This window comes from Musa acuminata, chromosome BXJ1-6 (genome assembly GCF_036884655.1).
Source record: "Musa acuminata AAA Group cultivar baxijiao chromosome BXJ1-6, Cavendish_Baxijiao_AAA, whole genome shotgun sequence".
Lineage (NCBI taxonomy): Eukaryota > Viridiplantae > Streptophyta > Magnoliopsida > Zingiberales > Musaceae > Musa > Musa acuminata.
This window is the reverse complement of record NC_088332.1, coordinates 19,117,319-19,143,228: the sequence shown is the minus strand read 5'-3', so window position 1 is coordinate 19,143,228 and position 25,910 is coordinate 19,117,319. Positions and strand designations below refer to the sequence as shown.

Here is a 25,910-nt window from a genome sequence, read left to right as displayed (position 1 = left end):
GGGAAGTCTAATAAGGTGGGAGAGGGAGTGATGGAGAGAGAAACTACATCGCTTTCTTGTTTTAAATTAGATCGAGGGACTTTAAAAAAAGGGTTCTTTTGCATTTAGCTCAAGAATATTGCAGATTAATCTCTAGCATTTTTTTAATTGCACACACATACTAAAGTCTTAAAATACATGAGAAGAATAGTAGAGTAAAAATATTCTCTAGCTCCAAACATCTAACTTTAAAATTGTAATCTTAGAAACATACAATCTAAAGAACTTCAATCCAATTCAATGATAGTAAATTCATCTATCTTTATGAATCAATTTAATTCTCCTCCAACACGATACATGACTAAAATGATGCCAAGATAAAATAGAATTCCAAATCCTGCTTTAGATTAAACCTGACTTGCCAGTACAATATATGACAAATCCGACTTTACAAAATAGAAGTTTAATCGCACATACATATTCTTATAGAAAATCAAATATTTACAGAAAGATAGATGGACAGCGCATCTGGTTCAGTTTGATTATGCCGTAGATGGACTGTAAGAGTGCGTGGGTGAAAACTCCAGACTAAACATGAACCATCCATTCTTTTCATAAATCTTTGCACGATAGAAGCTCTAACAAGAATGACAACCTCCAGAAACATTTTGAAGAACAAGGTCAGCATCACAATGAGTTCTCTACAAGGTACAAGTCCACACACGTCACCAACGAATCTCCATCACAAGGTTCCCAAATATGCTTTAAATCAAGTCAAATGATTTATGATTCGTGAAAAAAAAAAAAAGTAGCATTATATTAGTTGATTTAAAGAATTAAAAATTTTACAAGGAAAATTATAACTCCCCGGAAGTGAGCAAGATTAAGATTGACTTATAAAGATATGATAAGTGTATTATTATTAATTTCAACTTAAGTATTTTGGTTGGTATATAGTTTTAAAATTTTAAAATACAAATAACAGTAAATATTTGTAATATATTTTATTTATAGATGGATACAAGGGAGTCTGAGTTAAGAATTCTACTAATTAATTATATTATTAATTTATTTATTTTCTAACGAGTGATTTGATTTTTAGAAAGTAAATAGTTTACATTTTATTTTGGTGTGTGAATTATAAGAAATGAATATTATATTTTTCTTTATGCATGAAAGAAAAATTAAATTAAATTAAAAATAAGAATTAAATTATTACTTATCTTCTCATCTTTTGGGGACTATTTCTCTCTCATTCCTCACCGAGCCTAACAATAAGAGGATTGAGGGGAGGACTTCCCTAGGAGATGACATTGAAGAAAAGATAACTCATTTTAATTTGCTTTGATTTATGTTTTGAAATCTTGATGTTGAGATTATTATTATTTTATAATGCATAATGATGTTTTAATTTCAAATTTTCATGATTAGTAATTAATAATAATTGATTTGTGTTGTTAGAATAATTATTTGATTTATATTAATCTCGTAAGCTTAAGTAAATTTTAATATTGATGTAATTATTAAAATTCTTATTTTTGAATTAGCATAATAGTTTTAATTTATTTAATTAGATATATCTATGTTTTAAGAATTATGTGTTAAATTCTATAATGTAATTAGTTTTAAATTTAAGATCATGAATTTAAAATTTTAATTAATGGATTTAAGTTATTTTTTTATGATTTTAAATATTAAAATTTAATTTGATAAGAAGAGTCTAATTGGGGTCCAACTTGAGTTAAGTTGATTTGTCATATCGGATCGACTCAGCCCATGTGGTCATGTACAACTCAGCTCATGTGATCATGTACGACCTAACCCGTGTGGCCAAGTATAATCTAGCCCGTGTGACTAGACGTACAACCCAATTACGTGGCTAAGCATGAACTGACTCATGTGACTAGGTACGACCCAATCCATGTGGCCAAGCATGAGCCAATTCATGCAGCTATGAACGACCCAATCCATGTTGTCAGATACGACTCCAACCCATGTGTCTAGGTACGACCAACTTGCGAGCCAAGCATGACGTAGTTCATTGGTAAGGGTCAACTTAACTTATAAGTAAGGCTTAGCTTAGTCCATTTAGTTAAGCCTGCCCAACTATGCAATCGGCATTAGACACATCGTTGCTCCTCTATCTAGCCCCTGGTCTAGGCTAGCACTATACGATATAGTCTAATTTCTTTTCCCTTTATTAGTTTGAGCTCGTTAATTGACTAAATCAGACAGGTTTGATGGATTAAAGTCGATTTAGGGTAATTCCAAACTAACTTGACTAATTCAAACCTATTTGACTTAATCGAGATCAATCAAATCTAAATTAGACCAGTCTAGGGTGATTCTAGATTGGTTATATAAGGATTTGAGGTTGGTTCCATTAGGTCATAATCAAATTGAGTTTGGTTTAAGTCAATTGAGATATTCCAATTATAGTTTTGGTTGATTGAGGACTATTGAGAGATTGATATTTTATGTATTTATTATTTAATAAATTTAAAGGATTTATTTGGAGATATCATTTGAAAATCCTCAACAGAGGAGGATTTTCCTTAACAGATTTATGATATCTCATCATGTAGTTGGGGAGATCTTGGCTGTTATTGAGGTTGTTATCACGGGAGATCTTGACTGTTGTTGAGATTGTTATCATGGGAGATCTTGACTGTTATCATGCCCACGCAAGACGACGGTGCTTCTGTCAAGGACGTGGACCGTGGACCGTGGACCGATGTGATAAAAATTTACGGGTGAGAGGCTTCGTGAGAGAGTCTGCTAGTTGATCAGTCGTATGTACGTGAGAAACATGTAGTTGATGTCTGACAACTTGTTCTCGCACAAAGTGAAAGTCGATGGCGATATGTTTCATGCATGAATGGAATACCGGATTGGCGCATAGATAAGTGGCTCCGATATTGTCACAATATATTGTAGGAGTAGAGTTGATGTTGATGAAGTTCCTTGAGAAGATTCATGACCCAATTGAGTTCTACAGCAGCGGTGGCAATGGCACGATATTCAGCTTCAGTTGTAGAACATGCAATTGTCTTTTGCTTCTTGGAACTCTAACTGATTGGATTAGGTCCAAGGAAGAGAATATAGCCCGATGTGGATGGTCTGTCATCAAAATTCCTTGCCCAATCAACATTAACAAAGGCATGGAGATGAAGGGGGGAGTGTTTGCAAAAAAAGAGACCATGATTGATAGTCCCATGAAGATATCACAATATTCGTTTGACTGCAGACCAATGCATAGTAGATTGTCGATGCATGAATTGGGATAATTTATTGACCGCAAATGAGATATCTGGACGGGTAAGAGATAAGTATTGTAAGGAGCCAAGGACTTAACGGTATTAAGTTGGGTCTGTAGTAGGGCTTCCATCACATAGTTTGAGCGACTTGCCAATAGACAGAGGTGTTGTAATAGATCTTGAATATACTTTCATTTGATAGGAAGAGCCCGGAAGATGTGTATATTGCTTCCACTCCCAAAAAATAGCTCAAGATTCCTATATCTTTATGGGAGAATCGATCTACTAAATACTTGAGGAATGCCTTGATTTCCATAGGATTGTTGCCTATGACAATAATATCATCTACATATACTAGAAGATATAATATATTGCCACTTTGGTGACAAAGAAATAAGAAGGTATCAGACTTAGAGTTGATGAAGCCAATTGATGTAAAAAACGAGCCATGTTCGGTGTACCAAGCTCTTGGAGCCTGATGAAGTCCATAAATAGCTTTTTGTAGTTTACAAACATGCTTTGGATATTGAGAGTAGATGAAGCCAGGAGGCTACTGCATGAAGACATCGTCAGTTAGGGTCTCTTGTAAAAAAGCATTATTAATGTCGAGTTGACGTAAATGCCAGCCTTTTGAGATAGCCAAACTCAGAATAAGTTAGATTGTTGTGGGTTTAACAACAGGGTTGAATGTCTTTGTAAAGTCAACACCAGGTCGTTGATGAAATCCTTTGGCCACTTGACGCGCTTTATATCTGGCTATGGACCCATCTGGGTTCTGCTTAATTCAAAAGACCCACTTACACTCGATGATGTTTTGTGTGGGATGAGAGGGTACAAGGGTCCATATAGAATTATGGAGGAGTGCATCGTATTCTTCACACATGACTTTATGCCAGTATGGAGATTTTTGGGCTTAAGTAATTGTGGTAGGTTCAGTGGTCTGTGACGAGGATGTTGTGATGGTATGTAGGTCAAGGATTTATCGTGGTTTAAAGACACCACTTTTGGAGCGTGTTGTCATTGGATGACTAGGGACTATAAAGGATGTTGTAGGTATGGGCGGTGGAGGGGCATAGATTAGGATAGGCTAAGAGACTTCAGTGTCATTGGTCCCAAAAGAGGATAAAGGTAGTGAATGTGATTCCAGGGAATACCTTCAGTCATAGGGGAACCTTGTGAAGAAGGAAGAGGCACAATGGAGGGGGTGAGGAGCTGTTGCACCAGGAGAAGGAGAGAGTGTGGATCCTGAGGTGAAGGACTGGATGACATTATAGGAGACTTGGTTGACGGGATTGATGGTGTACTCCAGTGATGTATATGTGATGGAGTAGGTCGCACAGCAGGAGACTCAGGGTTGTGAAATGGAAAGGTAGTCTCTATAAAAATAACATGACGGGACGTACAGACTTTTCGAGATACGGGTTCACAAAAAAGCATTATGGTCAAGGGAGTATCCAATGAAAACACAAGGTTTAGATTTTGATGTTAACTTATGTGAAGCATAGGGATGGAGCCATGGATAACATAAACTTCCAAACACTTAAAGTTTTTGAAGGTTTAGGGATTTGTGAAATAATTTTTCAAATGGTGACTCGTACTCAAGGACAGGAATGAGCATACGATTAATGAGGTAGACGACAACTTAAAATGCTACAGTCCAAAAAGTTGGTGGCATAGAGGCTTGGTGTAGGAGTGTGAGACCAGTTTCAACTATATGTCGATGTTTGCGTTCAGCAGAGCCAACGAGTTGAGGAGTATGTGGAGGTGACTTGAGGTGTTGTATACCATAAGCAGATAGGCAAGATGTGAGGGCTTGATATTCACCGCCACCATCGGAGTAAATAATTTTAATTTTAGACTGAAATAAGTTCTCGACCAATCTTCGAAAGTTGGTAAAGACCATTGAAACTTCAGATTTATGGTGAAGAGGGTATAACCATGTGTATTTGGTGAAATAGTATACGAAAATAACATAAAATCTGAATGTGTCAAAGGAAGTGATTGGAGCGGGGCCCCAAACATCAATGTAAATAACCTCAAGGGGTTTAGAGTAAATAACCTCAAGAGGTTTAGAGCAAGATATGAAGGATTTTCCAAACGAAAGTCTATGACTTTTATTACTTAAATAAGCATCACAATGAGTTATGATGTTATTGGTTGTAGACCTATCAAGGCCAAGTTATCGATGATAATCCTTATGTTATGTAGATAATCAATAACAGTACTTCCCTCTTGTTTTATCGTCATAAGACTGGATAGGAGACTAAGCATGCAAGTGCAGGAACAATTGGCTAGGGTGGTTTGCAACTTGCACTAAGCTTCGGCAGTAGTGTCACGTGAAGAAATGAGTGGGGCAAGGGATCCAGCGATCGAGGCTTGAATAGCTTAAAGGATGAGACTATCCTGGCATAACCATAATTTGTGGTCTGGATTTGGTACTGGACTGGGTGCGCCTGAGATGTTGAGCATCGCCGATGGACAACAAAGAGAGCCATCGACATAGCCTAGAAGATCATAGCCAAATAGTAGATTAGAGAATTGTGCACGCTAGGATGCGTAGTTGCCACCTTTGGATAATTTGAAGGGGATGAGGATTGCTACATTTATGGAGATAAGGCCTGTATGTGGGAAAGTACTATGGTTCCCTACAGGAACAGTAACTTGGAAGAAGAAGCAGAGGACGACAACTTGGGAGAAGAGTAGATCACTACTGCTACAGCTGCTGCGGCAGAGAGGGCTAGTGCGGCTGCGAGGGCTGCTACGGCAAGGACGGCGACAGTGGCACTTCTCGCTCGAGCGAGATGCGGGAACGAGGAGGAGAGGTCGCTGGCCGGGGAGCAGTTGCGATGCTACGTCGGCTCTGCTTCTGTAGGAAGAGGCAGAGGAAGGGCGGCATGGTGGCCCTTGTTCAGCTTTGAAGGAGGCCGACGCGACAGTCTTGGAGGACGTTCGTGGAAAACGCTGCACTACTTTGGGATGGAGTCGTGGTCAACGAGGCAGTAGGAGAAGGAGCCGAGATTCGGTGGAGTCCGGCGGGGAGACGGGTCTACTTCGAGATGTTTAGAAGTGGCCTTCATGGCGAGAGCTCTGATACCATGATAGAAATGAAATAGAAAGAAGAAGATTGTATTGATTGAAACAATACACAATACTCCATATTTATACATATTGGAGAATTTTCTTCAATAGAGGAGGATTTTCCTTAACAGATTTATGATATCTCATCATGTAGTTGGGGAGATCTTGGCTGTTGTTGAGGTTGTTATCACGGGAGATCTTGACTGTTATCAGTTTCAATCAATATAATCTTCTTCTTTCTATTTCATTTCTATCATGGTATCAGAGCTCTCGCCGTGAAGGCCACTTCTAAACATCTCGAAGTAGACCCGTCTCCCCGTCGGACTCCATCGAATCCCGGCTCCTCCTACTGCCCCGTGGACCGCGACTCTATCTCAAAGTAGTGCAGCATTTTCCACGGACGTCCTCCAAGATCATTGCATCGGCCTCCTTCGAAGCTGAACAAGGGCCACCACGCCACCTTTCCTCTGCCTCTTCCTGCAAAAGCAGAGCCGACGTAGCCTCGCAACTGCTCCCCGGCTAGCGACCTCTCCTCCTCGTTCTCGCATCTCGCTCGAGCGAGAAGTGCCACTATCGTCGTCCTTGCCGTAGCAGCCCTCACAACCGCAACAGTTGCAGTAATAGTGATCAGCTCTTCTCCCAAGTTGTTGTCCTCTGCTTCTTCTCGCAAGTTACTGTTCCTATAGGGAACCATAGTACTTTCCCACATACAGGCCTTATCTCCATAAATACAGCAACCCTCATCCCCTTCAAATTATCCAAAGGTGGTAACTACGCATCCTAGCGTGCTCAATTCTCTAATCTACTATTTGGCTATGATCTTTTAAGCTATGTCGATGGCTCTCTTTGTTGTCCATCAACGATGCTCAATATCCCAGGCGCACCCAGTCCAGTACCAAATCCAGACCACAAATTATGGTTATGCCAGGATCGTCTCATCCTTCAAGTTATTCAAGCCTCGATCGCTGGATCCCTCGCCCCACTCATTTCTTCACGTGACACTACTGCCGAAGCTTAGTGCAAGTTGCAAACCACCCTAGCCAATCGTTCCCGCACTCGTATGCTTAGTCTCCTATCCAGTCTTATGACGATAAAACAAGAGGGAAGTACTGTTACTGATTATCTACATAACATAAGGATTATCATCGATAACTTGGCCTTGATAGGTCATTCCCTCAGTGATGAAGAAGTTACTGTCCATATCCACAACTACCTAGGAGACAAGTACAAGGAATTGGTAGCAGCAATACGCACACGTGATTCACCAGTGTTATTTGAAGAACTCTATGACAAGTTGACTATCTATGAGATATATCTCAAGCATGAGGACAAGTTGTCAGGACCATCCATCACAGCTCAAATCAGTCAAAAATTTAAGAAGAAGAGCAACCGGTATAACAAATCTATCAACAAAGGTTTGGCCAGCATGCTTGCACTTGTGGGCTCCAAACAAACCTCCCCTCCTCAACATTTCAATTACAACTATCAAGGCGGCTACTTCAATTATCCTCAACCCTGGCGTCCTGATCACACAAATTAACAAAGAGTTGTCTGCCAACTATGTGACAAAGTTGGCCACTCTGCAAAAGTCTGTATAACTTGACCCAGACTTCCTCCTCCGTCGTTTTGGCCTCGCGCAAATCTTACAACTACTCCGACTACTGGTCATCAAAATTGGATTGTGGACTCTGGCGCATCTCATTACATCACCTCTGATTTACAAAACTTGTCCATCCATAATGACTATGGCGGAAATGAAGACATCATCATCGGTGACGGTAACAGACTCCCCATTACTCATATTGGTTCCACAATGCTTAATTTATATAGCACTTTGTTTACGCTAGATGATGTTTTGTGTGCACCCCACATCAAACGAAACCTCATTTCTGTTTCTCAATTCTGCAAACAGAATCATACCTCAATTGAATTCTTTCCTAACTCCTTTCTTGTCAAGGATTTGAGCACGGGGGCACCCTTGATCCGAGGACAGAGTAAAAACAACATTTACGAGTGGTCATCCGTTCCACAAATCACCCAACCATTGCCTACTCTTCGGTCGTAGCTCCAACTGATGTGTGGCATCGTTGTCTTGGTCATCCCTCGACTTTTATTCAGCAAAAAATGCTTTCCCGTTATTCTCTTCCTACGCTTACAACCAATAACATCATAACTCATTGTGATGCTTGTTTAAGTAATAAAATTCATAGACTTCCTTTTGGAAAATCCTTCATATCTTGCTCTAAACCCCTTGAGGTTATTTACACTAATGATTGGGGTCCCGTTCCAATCACTTCCTTTGACACATTCAGATTTTATGTTATTTTCGTAGACTATTTCACCAAATACATATGGTTATACCCTCTTCACCATAAATCTGAAGTTTCAACAGTCTTTACCAACTTTCGAAGATTGGTCGAGAACTTATTTCAGTCTAAAATTAAAACTATTTACTCCGATGGTGGTGGTGAATATCAAACCCTCACATCCTGCCTATCTGCTTATGGTATACAATACCTCAAGTCACCTCCACACACTCCTCAACTCGTCGGCTCTGCTGAATGCAAACATCGACATATAGTTAAAACTAGTCTCACACTCCTACACCAAGCCTCTATGCCACCAACTTTTTGGACTGCAGCATTTTAAGCTATCATCTACCTCATTAATCGTATGCTCACTCTTGTCATTGAGTACGAGTCACCATTTGAAAAATTATTTCACAAATCCCTAAACCTTCAAAAACTCAAAGTGTTTGGAAGTTTATATTATCTATGGCTCCGTCCCTATGCCTCACATAAGTTAACATCAAAATCTAAACCTTGCGTTTTCATTGGATACTCCCTTGACCATAATGCTTTTCGATGCTTATTGCCAGTCATACGGAATCCAGTTGAAGTTCAACTCGGTCGCACACCCCCAAACCAATGGCTAGACCGAAATGATGAATCAAGCAATTCTTGAAGGCCTCAAGAGAAGAATATTGGGCGTGCATGGGGCTTGGGTGGATGAGTTCCCCAACGTCCTGTGGGCAATGCGAACAACTCCCAAAACCGCTTCGAGGGAGTCTCCGTTCAGCTTGGCGTTCGGGACCAAGGCGGTCCTTCCGCCCAAGATGGTATTCCCTATCTTACGCACCTCCAACTATGAGCGACGGCACTCTAAGAAGGGACTGCGTGCTAACCTGGATCTCCTTAAGGAGAGAAGAGCCAGGGCACACCTGCACGCCCTAGCATACAAGAAGGCGACCGCTCGGATATACAACCGAAGGGTCCGTCCGCGGCCGATCTAAGTCAGAGACCTCGTCCTCCGAAGAGCAGAAGTAAGCAACCCGACCCGAGCAAGGGGAAAACTTGCACCCAACTGGGAAAGCCCCTATCGAGTCTACGACATGGTATGAGAAGAAACCTACCGACTCGAAACTATGGAGGAAAATCCCCTGCCGAGAACATGGAATGCCACGAACCTGAAGAAATTCTACCCTTAGGGGGGGGGCTAGTCGGGGCATAAGAAAGATGTGGGAGCCCGCATATCCACGGTTAGGGAGAAGAGCAAGCCATAATTCTAAAATGAAAGTGCTTCTAGATTATAAAGGAGGTACATATAACGGTCGGGCGATATAGCCCCAAGCCCGACCAAACAAAGAAAAGGAAGGAAAACAAAACTAAAAAGGTGAGGGGGTGCACCCCCTAGCTCGAGGGAGGAGTCGACAGCTCGTCATCGAAGGGAACGTTCGCCGGCATGTTGACATCCTAGTCCGCCGGGTTGTCAACAAACGGGTCTGACTCTAGGTCCAGGTCTGGGTACTTCGCCCGGAAACGAGCATAGGCCACCTGATACCCGTACTCGTACGTGACCCGGCCTGACCTCACCAGGCCACGCTCGAACCTGACGGACTGTCACGGACTTAGCTGGTTTTGCCTAAGTCGTGCAACACCCTTGCATGTCCGTCCGCAAAGGTCAGCCTCCCCGAAGCCTCCCACGGTCTCTTAAGACCCACAAAAAAGAGAACGGGTTAGAGAAAACGCCTCATTCGGGATCCACAAGCAAACATTTCCGAAAATACTTTATAGACAATGCAAATTACAAACAGACTTTACAAACTCTGAACAGTTGCACAACAAAGGGTCAAAATGGTCCATTACAGACCGAAAATCTCTCACAAGTGTCCACATGACATAACCTTTATTTACAAGCCTAAAACAGTCACCAAGCCCAACTAAAATGAGACTATTAAGCCTTCGGTTGTCCCTCTATATGCTAGGTAAAGTATAAACATACCAAAAGATACGGACATGCATAAGCATTACATCAAACATCCTGTTTAGAAGTTTGTCCGTGACATTCTCCCCCACTTATTCCTTCGACATCCTCGTCGAAGCCTTTATCGACACTGCAACTCCTCGCCTTTGTTGAGTCTTCAATCGTCTGTCCAGCTGCAATGCGCCTCTTGGCTCCTAGCTGCTCTCTGCTGTTGTTTTTGAGTAGTCGAACCTTTGATCCACCATGCAGCTTCAACTCGCCAATGACTCTGACTCTAGTGTGGGGTTGGCTGAGTTGTGTTAATCCCTGTTGGTTCCTACGAATCCTCCAGATGAAGGAAAAGACCAACCTTACTGTGCCAGTCTCTCAAATGCCTCATGCTGCTTGAACTGGGTGGATGCTTGTTGGAGCTTTAACGAGCATTGTCTCGCAAACTTCTGATGTTTTGGGTCTTTCCTCCATAAAATTTGCCCATTGACTCTTCTTTCACTTAGTTATCACTTCCAAGTAGGTTCACATCACTTCCGCTTTCGATTGGCATTTCATTGGGAAATGAAGCAGACAATCTACTCTCAATAGCACTGATCACCGTTGGTGAGAATTTGACAACTATTGTCTTCCATTATCTTCGAAGGGTCTTTAAACTTGTGCAGAGCTCCTCTGCTGGATAGATAAAAGAATTGGGGTACTCGGTTTCGCCCATTCTCTTAAGGGTTGAGAAGGCAAAGGTTACTTAACTTCGCCCGTCTCCTCGAGGTTGTACTCCATGCATCGAGCTGGATACTGGCATTCGCCTGCTCTTTGCTCACACTTCTGAAGCACTTGAAGTGTTTGCACACCTTGCGTTGAGTAAGTTACTGTGATTCACCGTCTCATTGCCATCGAACTTTTGGAATGCAGGAAGTTTTCACCCCAACTTGGAGTAATTCTCTCATAGGTTTGGTTGCCTCTGGGATTATACCGTCTTCTCCATCAACCCTGTCGCCTACTCCACTTAGTAGCAAAGGTACAGCACCGCATACTGCCCTGCTTCTTTCCTTAGTTATGCACTCTTGCCTGACCCGAAGTCTTTCACTTTCGGCTATCTTGGTGAGAAGCTTGTTGACACCGGTCTTACGAAGTTCCTTGGCCTTTGCCCTTCAGCCTTGTCTCGGTACTTGGAGTTTGCCTCTGCATGCTCCACCTCCTCGGCCCTTTCACAACCAAGCGCTCTCCCTCCATGAGAGCAAGGGATCAATGACTTTCACGGAAGTCCCGCCTTTGCGGTACCATAGCGCTGCCATGCCCATGGCTCTACTATCCGTTGCCTCGCATCTGCATCCCTTTTCGTCACGATCAGTAGATATGTCTATGTGGCACTCCTTTGAGCCCACCTCCATTCTAACTGATGCTTGATTTTGGGTAGCTAAGTCCCTCTGGACTCGTCGTCGCTTCCTCGCCCCTTTCGACCCCCTACTTCAACACCTCTGTGTTCTCCAAGCAGCTCCCTTTGGTCGATGGAAAGACAGACTGCAACTCCTATGCATGGCCTCTGCCATCGCATTATAGGGTTTGCACCGATTCTATTCTCCTTAGCTTCCTTGGTAGCAACGTTCGCTTACTCGACCTTGTCCTCTGACTTGCCTGGCTCCCTTAAGCGAATATGGGCTCTAGAGCAGTCCAACTCTCCAGCTGCTTCAATCATACCTCTGCATGATCAAGTCCCTCCCATGGAACTCACTGGTACTTGCATTCGAACTTTTCCCTTGGTGGAACACAGCCCCCATATGCTGATGACCAAGGCTTTCATCCGATGCAAAATTCGATGCACGCACGGAAGACCCGCCTCTGCGGTACCATGGCCTTCACTTCTTAAATCCATAGCTCTTCTTGTTGTCGTGTTGTTCACCGAAGTGGAGCTTCCAGTAGCTCCCGATCATACCATCGTATGACCTAGTCCCTCACGGGACTATGTCATGTGTATCGCATTTGCCACGAACTGTTCCACCACGATCCGCTACAAAATGTTGCCTCCTGGTGACATCTCCATTGCATTCTGATCCTTGTGGGATGAACTTGAATTGTGATCCCTCCATGTGTGGCCTCTGCCAATACATCACAGGGTCTCTTCCACCTTCGATTTTGTTCGCTCCTTTGGCAACCGACCTTCATCCACCCACTCTTGGGTCACACCTAGATGAAGCACCGCTCTAGGACAGTTCGTCGCCTAGTAGCTCCCGAAGTCCACCGACTTCGCTGTAATTAGTGCACCATTATTTGGATCCTGGGCCTCTGCCCCTACCAGCACAATCTCCGCTGCGCACCGCTTCCTACCTGGCAACTTGAACGGCAACACTATGACATTTTCTTCAAGAGTACCCGCCTCTGCGTCCTCTTGCCCCATGCCAAGGCCTTCTAAACCCAACTTCGCCTCCGCAAATTGAGTCGCCTTAGTTCCTCCATCAAATGCTTTTCTGAGATAAGGTGCATGTGCCCAGAAGCTCCCTTCGTCTTTGGCACCATGCAAGATGAGTCCGCTTTGTCAGAATGAAGGACCCATGGAACAACATGATCCTGCTCTTGCCTCTACAAGAGTTCATGTCCTTGACCTCTGTCCAAGGAAAGTACTGTGCCTCCGCTCCATGTTCTATCTTCTATGCTAGCTCCCTTCATGCGGCTTGGGTACTTTGCCAAGTTACACCCAAGTTGCTCCGCTCCTCGTTTTTGCATTGAGTTGATGGTGGCCCTCGCGCCCACCATTCCACGGGTCAGCCCTCCCTTGAGTCCGATCTCCATATCGACTCCAAGTGTGCCTTCATTTGTGTTGCTTTGGATTGCTCCCCCACTTGATCTCGCAATGCATCCACCAATGCATTCTCTCAAGCGAGATCATGCGACGACTCCTCGCCGCTTACTCAGTCCATTGAGCTTCATGGAGTTGTTGTTTGTTGAGGTACTCCTCAACATGTGAGGTCCATCTTACATGATTCTCCCTCTAGAGAGTCGGGACTTATCCCTCCTGGATAACTATCCCATTGGAGCAATATCTCTCTTCGTTTCAGAGACCACCATCCCCTTAGACTACTCCGATTTGCTGAACAAACTGTGCATTGTTCTACCTTCTACAAACGCACTTGCTAGATTGTGACTCGACATCAATACAGCCCCCGCTGCACCACTCAAGGCCTAGCATCATGCTGAACTCGTTGCACACTTCAGCCTCCTACGGACATATCCTTCATATGTCGAAGAGAAAGTTTCAATGCTCTATGGCGTCGAGTTTCGATCTCCTTGGGATGGTCACGAACATTCCATCGTCCGCATACAAGCTCATGTATGAGTACCGAATTCTTTGAGTTAGCAATTCCCCTCACCTCTGTGAGCTTTGCACAACTCTTACGGTCACTGAGCAACTCATTCCACCTTGCATGGTCTCATCTTTTATCAAGCGCCTCGCTTGCCTTGAGCACTATCAAGTATAGTTGTCAACGTTGAGCCATAGCTCAAACTCAACCAGCCCAACCTTTGTGTGCTCTGCATTCTTCCAAGCTTGACTATTCTCGTGGTACCTCTTGCGTGAAGGGTTGGCCATTCCTCTGAATGCCAATCTCAGATGCCCGCTCCTTCGAGCGACTCCTTTTCCCTATACCTCCATGCCCGTTTTCCCCCAAACGGTCGCGCGTGTGCTGACTGCCCTCAACGCAGCCCCGCTAGGTCCCCCATATTTGCATGCTAAGTGTTTCTATGAATGCTTGTCCCGCTCTGATACCATCTATCATGGACTTAGCTGGTTTTGCCTAAGTTGTGCGGCACCCTTGCATGTCCGTCCGCAAAGGTCAGCCTCCTCGAAGCCTCCCACAGTCTCTTAGGACCCACAAAAGAGAGAACGAGTTAGAGAAAACACCTCATTCGGGATCCACAAGCAAACATTTCCGAAAACACTTTATAGACAATGCAAATTACAAACAGACTTTACAAGCTCTGAACAATTGCATAACAAAGGGTCAAAATGGTCCATTACAGACCAAAAATCTCTCACAAGTGTCCACATGACACAACCTTTATTTACAAGCCTAAAATGGCCACCAAACCCAACTAAAATAGGACTATTAAGCCTTCGGTTATCCCTCTATATGCTAGGCAAAGTATGAACATACCAAAAGACACGGACATGCATAAGCATTACATCAAACATCTTGTTTAGAAGTTTGTCCGTGACAGGACGCTTTGTACCTGGCGACCGCCTCCTCGACCCTTCTAGGCAATCCCAACCGCTCCTCCTCGAGTGCCTTCTCGGCGGCCTGGGTCGTCGCCTTGGCGGCTATAACGTCCTGGGAGAGGGTCAGTAGCTCATCATCCAACGAACAGATGTGTGACCGGCTTTCTTCTAACTCGGTCTTCAAATGAGCCACCTCCTCCTCCAATGCTGTGGCGTGCTCTTCGGCCACGGCAACTGCCTCCAGACCCCCCTTGGTTCGCAGCTCCAAGTTCACCTTCCGAAGGGCATCGTCGAGCTCCATCTGATGCCCAATCGCCCGCCCAACGTCAAGGACCCAGTCGATCAGCGCCATTCCATAGTGCAAGCTCTGCATGAGAATCATTGTCAGCATCCACAAGGGAAAGAATCGGCAAGAAGGAGAGGCCATCACTTACCCAGACGAGCGACTTGGCCGCCCACTCTACCAGCACCTCCGAGTCGGAGCAGTATAGGTCCTTGGCTAGCAAGGGGTGCAGCGCCCCTCGGACGAACTCCTAGGCGGTTTCCCCATCGCCCCAAGGGCAGCTATCAGCCTTCAGAGTCGACCACCGGGCGATGTAGGGGGCTCCCGGATCCCCAACCGAAAGATCAGCCATAAGCTGGGCTTGGAACTACCCACCCTCGGGCCAGGAGAAGATGTGGCACAGTTCCCGCACCAGAAGGGGGCATGCCGGCCCCCTCTTGGAAGGGTTGCTATCAGACGACCCGGCCGACCCATTCCCCTTCTTACTCGCCGAGCCCTCCACCTGGGCAGGGACCGCAGGCGATGCCAGGGAGGCACTCGAGCGAGTGGCTCGACTTGTCGGCATCTTTCGAACCGCCATCTTCATTTTCTTAGGAGGGCGCTCCGATGCCGGCGCCCTCTTCGGCGTACCCTCCAGCGGGACAATCCCACCTCCGGAGCCCTCCCCGTCCTGAGACGGGGCCTTGACGGCCCTGGTGCTTGCTGTCTTCTTCATTGATCATAGGTTCACTATTTTTACAAGAATAGATAGCGGTCATACGGCATGGGATGAACGAATGAACCATTATATACGAATGGTCATACCCCCGGTGGCGGGGCTCAGCTTAGCTCCAACCATCCACTCCTCGGTCATCTCTTTTATTACTCGAGAAGAGGACAAGATACCCCTTAGACAATCCACCATCGCTGTGTCACTAGTAGAGAGCGACGGGAGGGCGTTATCGATGGACCGAATAGCCCACCCGGTGTAGAAGCCCCACTCTTGATCACAATTGATGAAGAAGAAGCGCCTCTTCCAACCTTTGTTGTTGGAGGGTACACCGCTAATCTTGAAACCGCTGCGGGCGGTCAAGTAATATCCGCCTGGTCCCCTCCCCAGGCGGAAGTAAGCCAGAAACAGAGATCGAGATGATACAATCCTAGCCCCCCGACACTCCCAAATGAAAGCCACCAGGTAGCGCCAGGAGTTGGGCGACACCTAGGATGGGGAAATCCCCCAGAAGTGAAGGCAATCCCTAATGACGAGGTGCACTGGAAACCGCAGACCGGCTTCAAGCGCCCCCACAGTCAGCCCGAACTCGTCGGGGAACCGGTCATACGGCCACTGCCCCGGACGAGGGGCATGCAGGCCGTAGCACTCCGGGATGCGGTAGCGATCCCGGAGCACTCTCAACAAGTCCTTGGTCACCACCGAGTCCACATCGTGCCAAGACTTGAGGGCCTCAAGCTCGGCTAAACCCCTCGAGGCCTTGGTAGAGGTGCTACCCGAGGACACGCTCACTACCTCATCCCGGGAGCTTGCAGGAGGAGAGGAGGAAGGCGAGGGAGGAGTGGGAGAAGGGGACGAAAACGAAGACAAAGACAAAAACAAAGACAAAGACGAAGACGGAGACATCCCAACCTCAGAGTCGCAAGAAAGAAGCCCGGTTGCCGGGGCGAGGGATTGAAGCAAAGAAGACAACGGAGTTGCGAGGAGCAAATTGAGGCACAAAACGAAAGGCTGATCGCAAGAGTGATGATAACTGCCCTAGATGGGGATTATAAAATGGGCGTGACCCACGGCGAGGCGACGATTAGGGCTTCCCAAGGAGAGCAACAGTCGCGGCATTTAAGACCCATCACAACCCCTCGGATCCGCCAGATTTGCCCGCCTCGAACTCCCCGCCAAAGGAGTCCCATCACCCGAGACCCCCCGCTGAGCACCGTTCAAAATGAAGTCTCCCGCCAGGCCTCATGATGCTCTGCTTGGCCCGCCACATGGCAAGACGGTGTTCAGGTATGGCTCACCACCCTAAGCTTGATCCTTCCTCGAGTCGCTCCAGATCGCTCCTGACTGGCAACCCGTCAGCACCCTAAGCTCGATCCTTCCCTAGGTCGCTCTAGATCGCTCCCGACTAGCGACCCGTCAACACCCATGTTCGATTCCTACCTAGGACGCTCCAGATCGCTCCCGACTGACGACCCGTCAACACCCGTGCTTGATTCCTGTCTGGGACGCTCCAGATCACTCTCGACTGGCGACCCGTCAACACCCATACTCCATTCCTGCCCGGGACGCTCCAGATTGCTCCCGACTGGCAACCTATCAGCACCCCAAGCTCGATCCTTCTCTGGGTCGATCCCGACTGGCGACCCATCAGCACCCAAGCTCGATCCTTCCCCGTGTCGCAAGATCGCTCCCGACTGGGGACCCGTCAGCAACCCATGCTTGATTCCTGCTCGGGTCACTCTCGACTGGCGACCCGCTAGACTCAATTCGAAGCCGAGCTCACAAACTCGGTCCCCAGACTCAATTCGGAGCCGAGCTCACAAACTTGATCCCTAGACTCAATTCGGAGTCGAGCTCACAAACTCGGTCCCCAGACTCAATTCGGAGCCGAGCTCACAAACTCGATCCCCAGATTCAATTCGGAGCCGAGCTCACAAACTCGGTTCCTAGACTCAATTTGGAGCTGAGCTCATAAACTCGGTCCCCAGACTCAATTCGGAGTCGAGCTCACAAACTCGGTCCCTAGACTCAATTCGGAGCCGAGCTCACAAACTTGGTCCCCAAATTCAATTCGGAGCCGAGCTCACAAATTTGATCCCCATACTAGAATCAAAGTCAAACTTATCGGGTCCCCAGGACCGATTCAGAGCCGAATCTACCCACTCGGCCCCTAGATCTGGCTCCGTCCAAAGCGTGCTAAATCGATCTTGGTTTGTGACCTGTTGGCATCGGAACCCGTGCCCGGACGCAATCGCTCGGCCCACGGGATTGACTCCAACGACCGAGCCACACCTTGCGGCTAATTTAATGCCCGAGTCGTATCTCGCTATCCAAGTCGCCCCGCGACGACCTCGACGCTTCGATTTCACTTCGTCAGGCCCCTACGGTTTAATTAGCAGGGTCGGTCCTGCCCACATCATGGGGTCCTACTCCCCTAATCGCCCCCGATGAGTCAATCCACCTCTCCCAAGGAGACGCCTAGTACAATCACGTCCCTTAGCCCCAGGCATGCCTCCCGATCTGTTGGGGATCCGTCGGCACGCCCCGGAGGGGGGGAGAAGTGATAGGGCATATTTTGGCCCTAGATGAATCATCAGTGATAGGACATATTTTGGCCCTAGATGAATCACCAACAACATCACACGCCGTCAGCCACCAACGCAACCCCACACGCCGTCAAAACCACTAGGTGCACGCCACGTCAAATTCGGTACCAATATATTGTGTGACTTGACCACCCCGAGAGCTCGGGGCGATGTCGTCTGCTCTTGGGGCAGCTCCATCTGACGCCACTCAAGAACCCCCAAAGACGCCATCTCGTCAGAGAAGTCGTCCCACCCCCATGAAAGTCAACGGCCATGCCGAACCGAGGCGCAACCAACCCTCACACACAGGTATAAATACTCCCATCCGATGCCCGGTCGAGAAGGGGAAAAAAGGAGAAAAAACACAAGAGGGCGAACCGAACTAACTTGCTCGTCGGAGGGGCCAAAGTCGGGAAGCTCCCGACGAAGGCCGTTTTGCAGGGAGGTGGTCACCCCCGAGTGGCGGGCGTCTTCATCCCGAAGTCATCATTTGGTGCGTAGAAGAGGGTGATCCGTCGTTTCGGATCCCAACCAACGCCAGTCTGCGCCTCCCATCCCAAAGGCGCGCCCACGTCGCAAAGAAAGGTTGCCAACCACACCGGAGACGAGAGGACACATCCCGCCACAAACGACACTCAAGTTGGCAGGTCTCGGAGCGCCAACCCCCAGCCACTCGCGAGGACTCAACCGAACCTATCGATCCAACCCTCGCCCGAGATGCTCAAGAGGCGCAGCCACCTCATCATCATACTTATTCCACCAGAAGTTCCCGACGTCAGCTCGTGGACCATCATCATACTCACCGGCCACCGTACTTTTATTCACTAACAACACTTTTATATATTCTTGATGGAACTTTGGATTATTTCCAGAGCTATTCTATGTGACACTCTAAAACGTCAATTCCAGTATTTGCATTTGATCCACTTTCGCCCTTTGAAGACTCGGTTATCATAGTAATCTTCCTCATATAAACATTTGCAACAAGTAAAAAACGTGTCCGATGATTATAAGAGAAGAACATTTGAAGACAAAATAAAGTGTTTATCAATCCTAGTGAAGTTACTTGTGATTCCAGAAATATCTGTGACAACTCCAAAGTTCAAAGATAGAGATATTGCTTATATTATGGACAAGCATGATGGACAACTTTATCTAAGCTAATTCCATTCAGAAGTAGTAATATGCAATTTGCTTAAACTCATTTTTACCACAAGTGGACCGAGATATGTAACATTTACCAGTCATTTTGAATGGATAATAATATCTGATTTCCTGATTCTGGAAGAAGCTTCGACATTGTTGCAGCATAACAAAATACCATAAAAGAAATGACGCCAAAGAATATAGACAGACCCATCCGAAGCACAAAATTGATCCTGAAATAGTTGGCTGCTACATTGATCTTGCTTCTCGAAGTCCTTCAATTGTTTTTATTCGCTAACCTCAAAAAAAAAAAAAACCCAAACTTTTTCGAGACCGGTGATGACAACATATAGAAGTCAGATCTAAAAATCTGACATTATACTACAAAACAAGAATCCTCCTCTTTCTCGATTAAAGATGATAAAAACATTATACTACAAACTAATGTATTCAAGAATCTCGCGGCAAAACCTTAGAACACATCCTCAAAAATGGAAGAACAGACGAAAACCCAAAGAAAAAAGAACAATTTGAAACCAAAAACATGCGGTGACGAAACCCTACAATCGATCCAAAGCGCAAGAATCCAGAAACCAGAGAGATCAATTGTTAAGAATGGCATGAACAGGCGGAACGGAAAGGGGGAGACGAATACCTGTTTCCCCAACCCGACTGCGGCGTGCTGTCTCATTGATCGTCACGCTGTTCGCGATTAGTGAACAGTAATGATCTGGATTAATACAACATGATTGATCGAGACCGTAAAATTATACATATATCGTATGAGATAAAGAGAAGCATAGTATACAACCTTGTTTCGAAATCAAGCTTTTCCAACTGGTGATCGTAAACCGGGATAGGTTGAAGAAGCTGTTGGCGGCGCTGAAGTGGCGTTTGTGGGGCGGGGGAGATGTGCGCTCCATATCGTGATCGTGATCATAAGCCGCAGTACTTGAAGTGCCGAATCGGGTAAACTTTCGAGGGTAAGAGGGAAAAGAGGGAATGCAGAAGAAAAGGGCATATCTGAGCTGTTACGAGTACAATATCATCCTCGATTCACATAATCATTTTCTCTCACAGCCACCTAATGTGACAAGTTCTAAGACGACTATACACTAATATAATTATTTATATAAATTTATCAGAGAATACCATTCCATTAGAATAGAATATTGAGGAATTCAATATAGTGGAAATTTGAGGAATTCAACCGTAATAGAATACACTACTTAGGACAGAATTAAGCAAAAACTGAATAATAATAATAATAATAATAATAATAATAATAATAATAATAATAATAGAATGATATCCATCAAATGCTGCCACCACATGTCTAGTAACCATAAACCACATCACAGGTCATCAAATTCAGGAGGTTTATACAGAAAATGGCATACAATTCAAATCAAAGAAAAATAATCAATTACTATCAAACCACAAATTCAAGTATACAATGACACAGCTCCTCAAGAATACTTCCAAAATAGCAATGTTTAGTTAAATCATGCTTTAGAATGCACGAGTAGAATTCTAGTTCCTCAGATTTCTAATCTAATCAAAGAAAATTGCAACAACTATTAATCTGTCATCTATATCAATCGTATTTTTTGATTCCTTTTATTGATATCCACAAATTGTTTTGACAGTTTATATATGTTGAATCTCGTATTTTGATGATGAAATCAATTGATATATCTTTATATTTTAATATGCATTTTGAGTGACGCAGGATGCTTTGATCAGGATGAGATAATTAAAGCAGAAAGAATCATGTTGTGCCAGGGGAAAATATGTCAGAAGATTGGACGTCGGGCCGGAGGAATTGTTGACGTATCGACAGAAGGCTTCGGGCCGTGGATTCGAGCATTAGGCCAAGAAGAGCGGATATTGCACCAAGGATATCGAAGTTGCGGAGTCAACTGGCCGATTGGGCAATACGCCATAAGAGAGGACGATGCGTCGAGGAATCGGACGAAGCGTCGAGAGACCAATGACATGTCGGACAACTTGATTAATGCTTAGTATTAATTGTTTAAATCGAAGTATGTTTTTACATATGTAGGATTAGCTACGATAGCAAGGCATGAAACAAAATGAAGTCCTGAAGTTAAGGACATGATCACGTTGGGAGTTCGAGAGTTCGTCGGAAGTTTTGACGGAACCAGCCGAGAAGTCGCAAAGCTTGCCAGAGAAGCTTGTCGGAACTCGCCAAGAAGATCATTGTGAAGTCCAGGAGCTTGCCGAAAGTCCGCCGGAATATTGCCGAGAGATTGTCGAAAGTTCACGGGAAGATCGCTGGAAGCTCGCCGGAAGATAGACATAGGGACTTATTTAGCTTAGTAAATGTCTTAGGATTTCGTAGTTAGCACGTAATTGGGTTTGGATTTAAGCCAACCCAATTAGGGGCTAGCTAGGCCCATGTAAGAACTGTGTTGGTCTAATAAGCCCAAATAGTGCCCCAAGGAGTCTCACCGTCGTGGCACAGACCTCGAGACTGTGTAAGGCGGTGGTATCGCTAGTCTGAGTGATTGTACCACCCCTGGCAAGGTGCCAGGTGATGGTACCGTCCAGCACTACCCCCCAGGCAGTGGTGCCACCACACCTGGGCGGTGGTACCGCCCAGGACAGTATCAGCATCGACTGACACTGGGCGATGGTACCGCCCAATGCAAGTGGTGGTACCGCCCGTGCCCGGAGAACCCGAGATGGGAAAGTTTTAGGCTCCAAGTTTAAATCAACTTGAAGCCTATAAATACCCCTCTCATCCCTGGTTAAAGCACACAAGCACAAAGAGTTTAAAAAGAAAGAAACGTTGCTAAAATCTTATATGATCTCCTCTCCCTCTTCTAAGTGTTAGACTAGTTTGATAAACGAGTAAGTGAGTGCTTGTAAGGGTTGTCTCCTAAGCCCGTCAAAAGGAGAAAAGCTGTAAAAGGGTGGTTGGCGTTCGTCTATTGAAGGAAGACCTCTAGTGGACGTCAGTGACCTCGTCGGAGGAGGAAGCCAAAAGTGGATATAGGTCAAGATTGACCGAACCACTCTAAAACTCTGGTTTGCATTTACTTTCTGTCATTTACATACTACAAACCTCTTTAATAGCTTACTGCCTTCAATACGTTTATGTACGCTTTCAAAGTATTACCTTTACGAAACGATTTTTCATCGGAAATGGTTTTTATCATACGAAGTTGTTTAAACCAATGTTATTTTACCGCTACGAAGTTGCATAATAATGGTTTTTAGTTTACCACTCTAAAACTCTAACGGTTTTTATCATACAAAGTTGCATAATACAGGCAAATCTGAGCTGTGTGTTAAGATATAACATGGATACTAGTGTCAAGTTTGAAAAATATCATACCACATAGAAGCGTATAACATATTTCTTCTCATTACAAAAGCACACCAAGGTGTATATCATTTATTACTAAAGTTTAAACAACACATAAAATAGTCACAGAAGGTCCAGAAAGGACAGAAGAAAAAAACTAGACCTCAGTTCAGCAGCCCTTAGTTATGTCACCAAGATCAAACAATTTGACCAGTCACTAAATCTTAAGGATTTAATAGTGAAGCCTTCAGTGCTCCACAACATTAACTAGTAAACAATATAATCTAGTAAATTTTGCATGTAGTACTACCAAATTCATCTTAACTTAAAATGACTAAAGGAAATCAGTATTTTGGATAAAACTATAAGCAATAGAAACGACGAATATCGTGAAAAGTATGCCGTCTAAAACTTACAAAAAGGAAAAACTTCAGGCCTTTATCTTCACAAAATATGATAGCGGAGGCCAAATGTACCTCCTTAAAGCTGTCAAAATTCTAAGGAAATAATTAATTGCTTACCACCTTGCAATTCTAACGGTGTGTTGTGTTGGGACATGAAGGGCAAAAACTCAAATTCTCTTCACCGTGCAAGGCCTTTAGTCCGACATCAGCAGTTGAAGCGTTTCTTCCTCCCTTCTTTATTCTCTTATCCACATTTGCCATGCTGCTATGCAGGATGATTAGCCTAAACTCATTCACGTGCACTTAATTTGGGTTGGAGAATTTGATCTAATATTTTATTTTTTTATATTTTTATCATATTATAAAATCATCCTTTTATCCTTGCCACAGTAGTTAGCTTTGTGCAGGTACTACCCTTATTTTTATGGCATGGTAGTCGGCTATGCAAAGGTACCACCCACGTGTTGTTCCGTCGCTTTATCACGAATGGTCATCGCGCACTCATAACAACTTCGTTCAATGAACTGTTCATCGCTTTTGCATGCTTGTACATATACATGACATCTTGTTTTACCTTGGTTTTGTGTGTTTTTGCTTGTAAAAATACATATTCGAATAAGTTGTAACGTTGCAGTGCAACCGCTCACCGTGCTGGGCCGAACTATCCCAAAATGACTCCGTTTTCGCGTGCCACAGCTTTTTTTCTGCAAGCTATAGTAACACACCAAAACGTTAGCTATCTCAGCACCCCGAAACCCCCCCGGGTGGCACAGGGCTGGATGGGGCTTCGGTATATTGTCGGGTGTTAAAAAATCTTCACAAGTTCGCACATTAACTTGACGGGAACTTGCCTTCATGCCCGGGACCTGGTGAGCAGTTGTTTGTGGACTTACAACTATTTGTTCTACCTTATAAAGTCTTTGTTTTCCTCCTTCCCCTCTTTTCTCTTATGCACGTGAGGTGCTGGCTAAATTGCTTGTAAAGCTTCCCCTTTCCGCTAGACGTCTACTCGTTTTTAAACTAATCAACTTTCTCTTTTATAGGTCCTTCGGGACCTGAGTGAGGTTATAAATTGGTTGACCCTTTGCGGATACATATCGCAAGAGCGCATCATGACTTAGGCAATCCCAGCTAAGTCCGAGAAGTTGGTGCGAGGGTGCTTCGCGACTTAAACAACTCAAGCTAAGTTCGCGTCTTTGCCATAAGAGTGCCTCACGACTTTGGCAATTCCAGTTAAGTCCATGACATTGTGGTATCGGAGCGGGCAAGCAATTCGAGCAAGTAGCGAAGAAACTTCGCAATCTCACCATGGCAAAGCATCGTGGCGAATTAAGCAAGAAGGGGCAAGCCAAACCCTTGCCCCAAGCAGCTGTAGGTGGGCTGCAAGTGCATACTCGCTCTCATGCTGTTGGAGTCACTCAGGAGGAGCGCGATAGTGAATATGATGAGCGAGAAGTTGGCTACTCTCCACGAGTATAAGAGGCACAATCTAGAGCGCCAACCAGGAAAAAGAGCTATAAGGAGTGACTCACAGCGGTAGAAACCCACTTGGATGTTCTTGAAGCGAGTTTGGAGGAACTTTACTATGGCCAACGAAGGCTTCTTGGGGTAGAGAGCTCGCAAGAAGAAGTTGAATCTCGGATCGATAAGGTTGAGGCCCTAGTCAACCGACTACTAGATGACACCAAAGACTCCATGCAACATCTGCACGAAGTCATGGCGGAACTCACTTCCAGGGTGATCATGCTCATAAGGGCACTGAATGCAAGAGGAAGCAACACCCGCGTTGTGCCGCCACAAAACTTGAGAGCACCCGAGCCGCATTGTTATGGGGGTGCCAGAGATGCTAAAGAGCTTGAGAATTTTTTGTTTGACATGGAACAATACTTTCGAGCTACGAGGCCTGATTCTGAAGAAACCAAAGTTTTGATAGCAACCATGTATTTGAATGGGGATGTAAAACTTTGGTGGCGAACATATTGGAAGGAGATCCAACAAGGTCGGTGTCGGGTGGACACATGGGAGGATTTGAAGTGGGAGTTGAGAACTCAATTCCTACTTGAGAACATAAAGTTCATCACAAGGAGGAAACTGAGACAATTCCGTCAAAGCACTTCCATTCGAGACTACGTGAAGCAATTTTCTGCACTAATGCTGGACATACAGGACATGTCCAAGAAGGATAAGCTGTTCAGCTTCCTTGATGGTTTGAAGCTATGAGCTCAATAAGAACTGCATCAAAGGAGTGTCACTGATGTGATCGGGGCAATTGCGGCCGTAGAAAGGCTCATTGACTTTGTTTCCTCGGAGGACTCAAGAAAAAGGAAACAATCTTCATAAAACCACCCTCCAAAATATTCTCAAGGGAAGGAGCCTGAGGGCGAACAAAGGAAGAAGAGTTCCCACAAAGGGCTAAGCTCAAAAGGCAAGGCCCCAAAACCTAGCAGATGCTTCTTATGTGGAGGGCTGCACATGATGAGAGAGTGCCTATAGAAATAAGCACTCAATGCTTTAATAGCTTTTCTATCCATCCCCCCAAATCGGACAAGGGCAAGGCTATCGCTCTTAGTTCGAGTAGTTCAGAATTCATCAGCGACAATGAGGTGTCGCAAGGACCCCGGATGGGAGCAATGCGTTTGTTGAATGCTATGCAGGGTCAAGTGGGGGAGAACAT

The 25,910-nt window shown here is 45.1% G+C and overlaps 1 long non-coding RNA gene across 4 annotated transcripts; it reads right to left on the bottom strand.

Moving 5' to 3' along the window:
- Nucleotides 1-364: 364 nt before the first annotated feature.
- Nucleotides 365-20,566, bottom strand: LOC108953135 (uncharacterized). 4 transcript variants are annotated; one of them, XR_010514338.1, is made up of 4 exons: nucleotides 20,310-20,566; nucleotides 20,154-20,228; nucleotides 19,594-19,792; nucleotides 365-741 (listed from the first exon to the last, which is right to left on the bottom strand). It is a non-coding gene; the product is annotated as an uncharacterized LOC108953135 (long non-coding RNA). The 4 variants fall into 4 exon arrangements; XR_010514337.1 differs by having other exon boundaries at nucleotides 365-680; XR_010514339.1 differs by lacking the exon at nucleotides 365-741 and having other exon boundaries at nucleotides 19,584-19,797.
- Nucleotides 20,567-25,910: the final 5,344 nt, after the last annotated feature.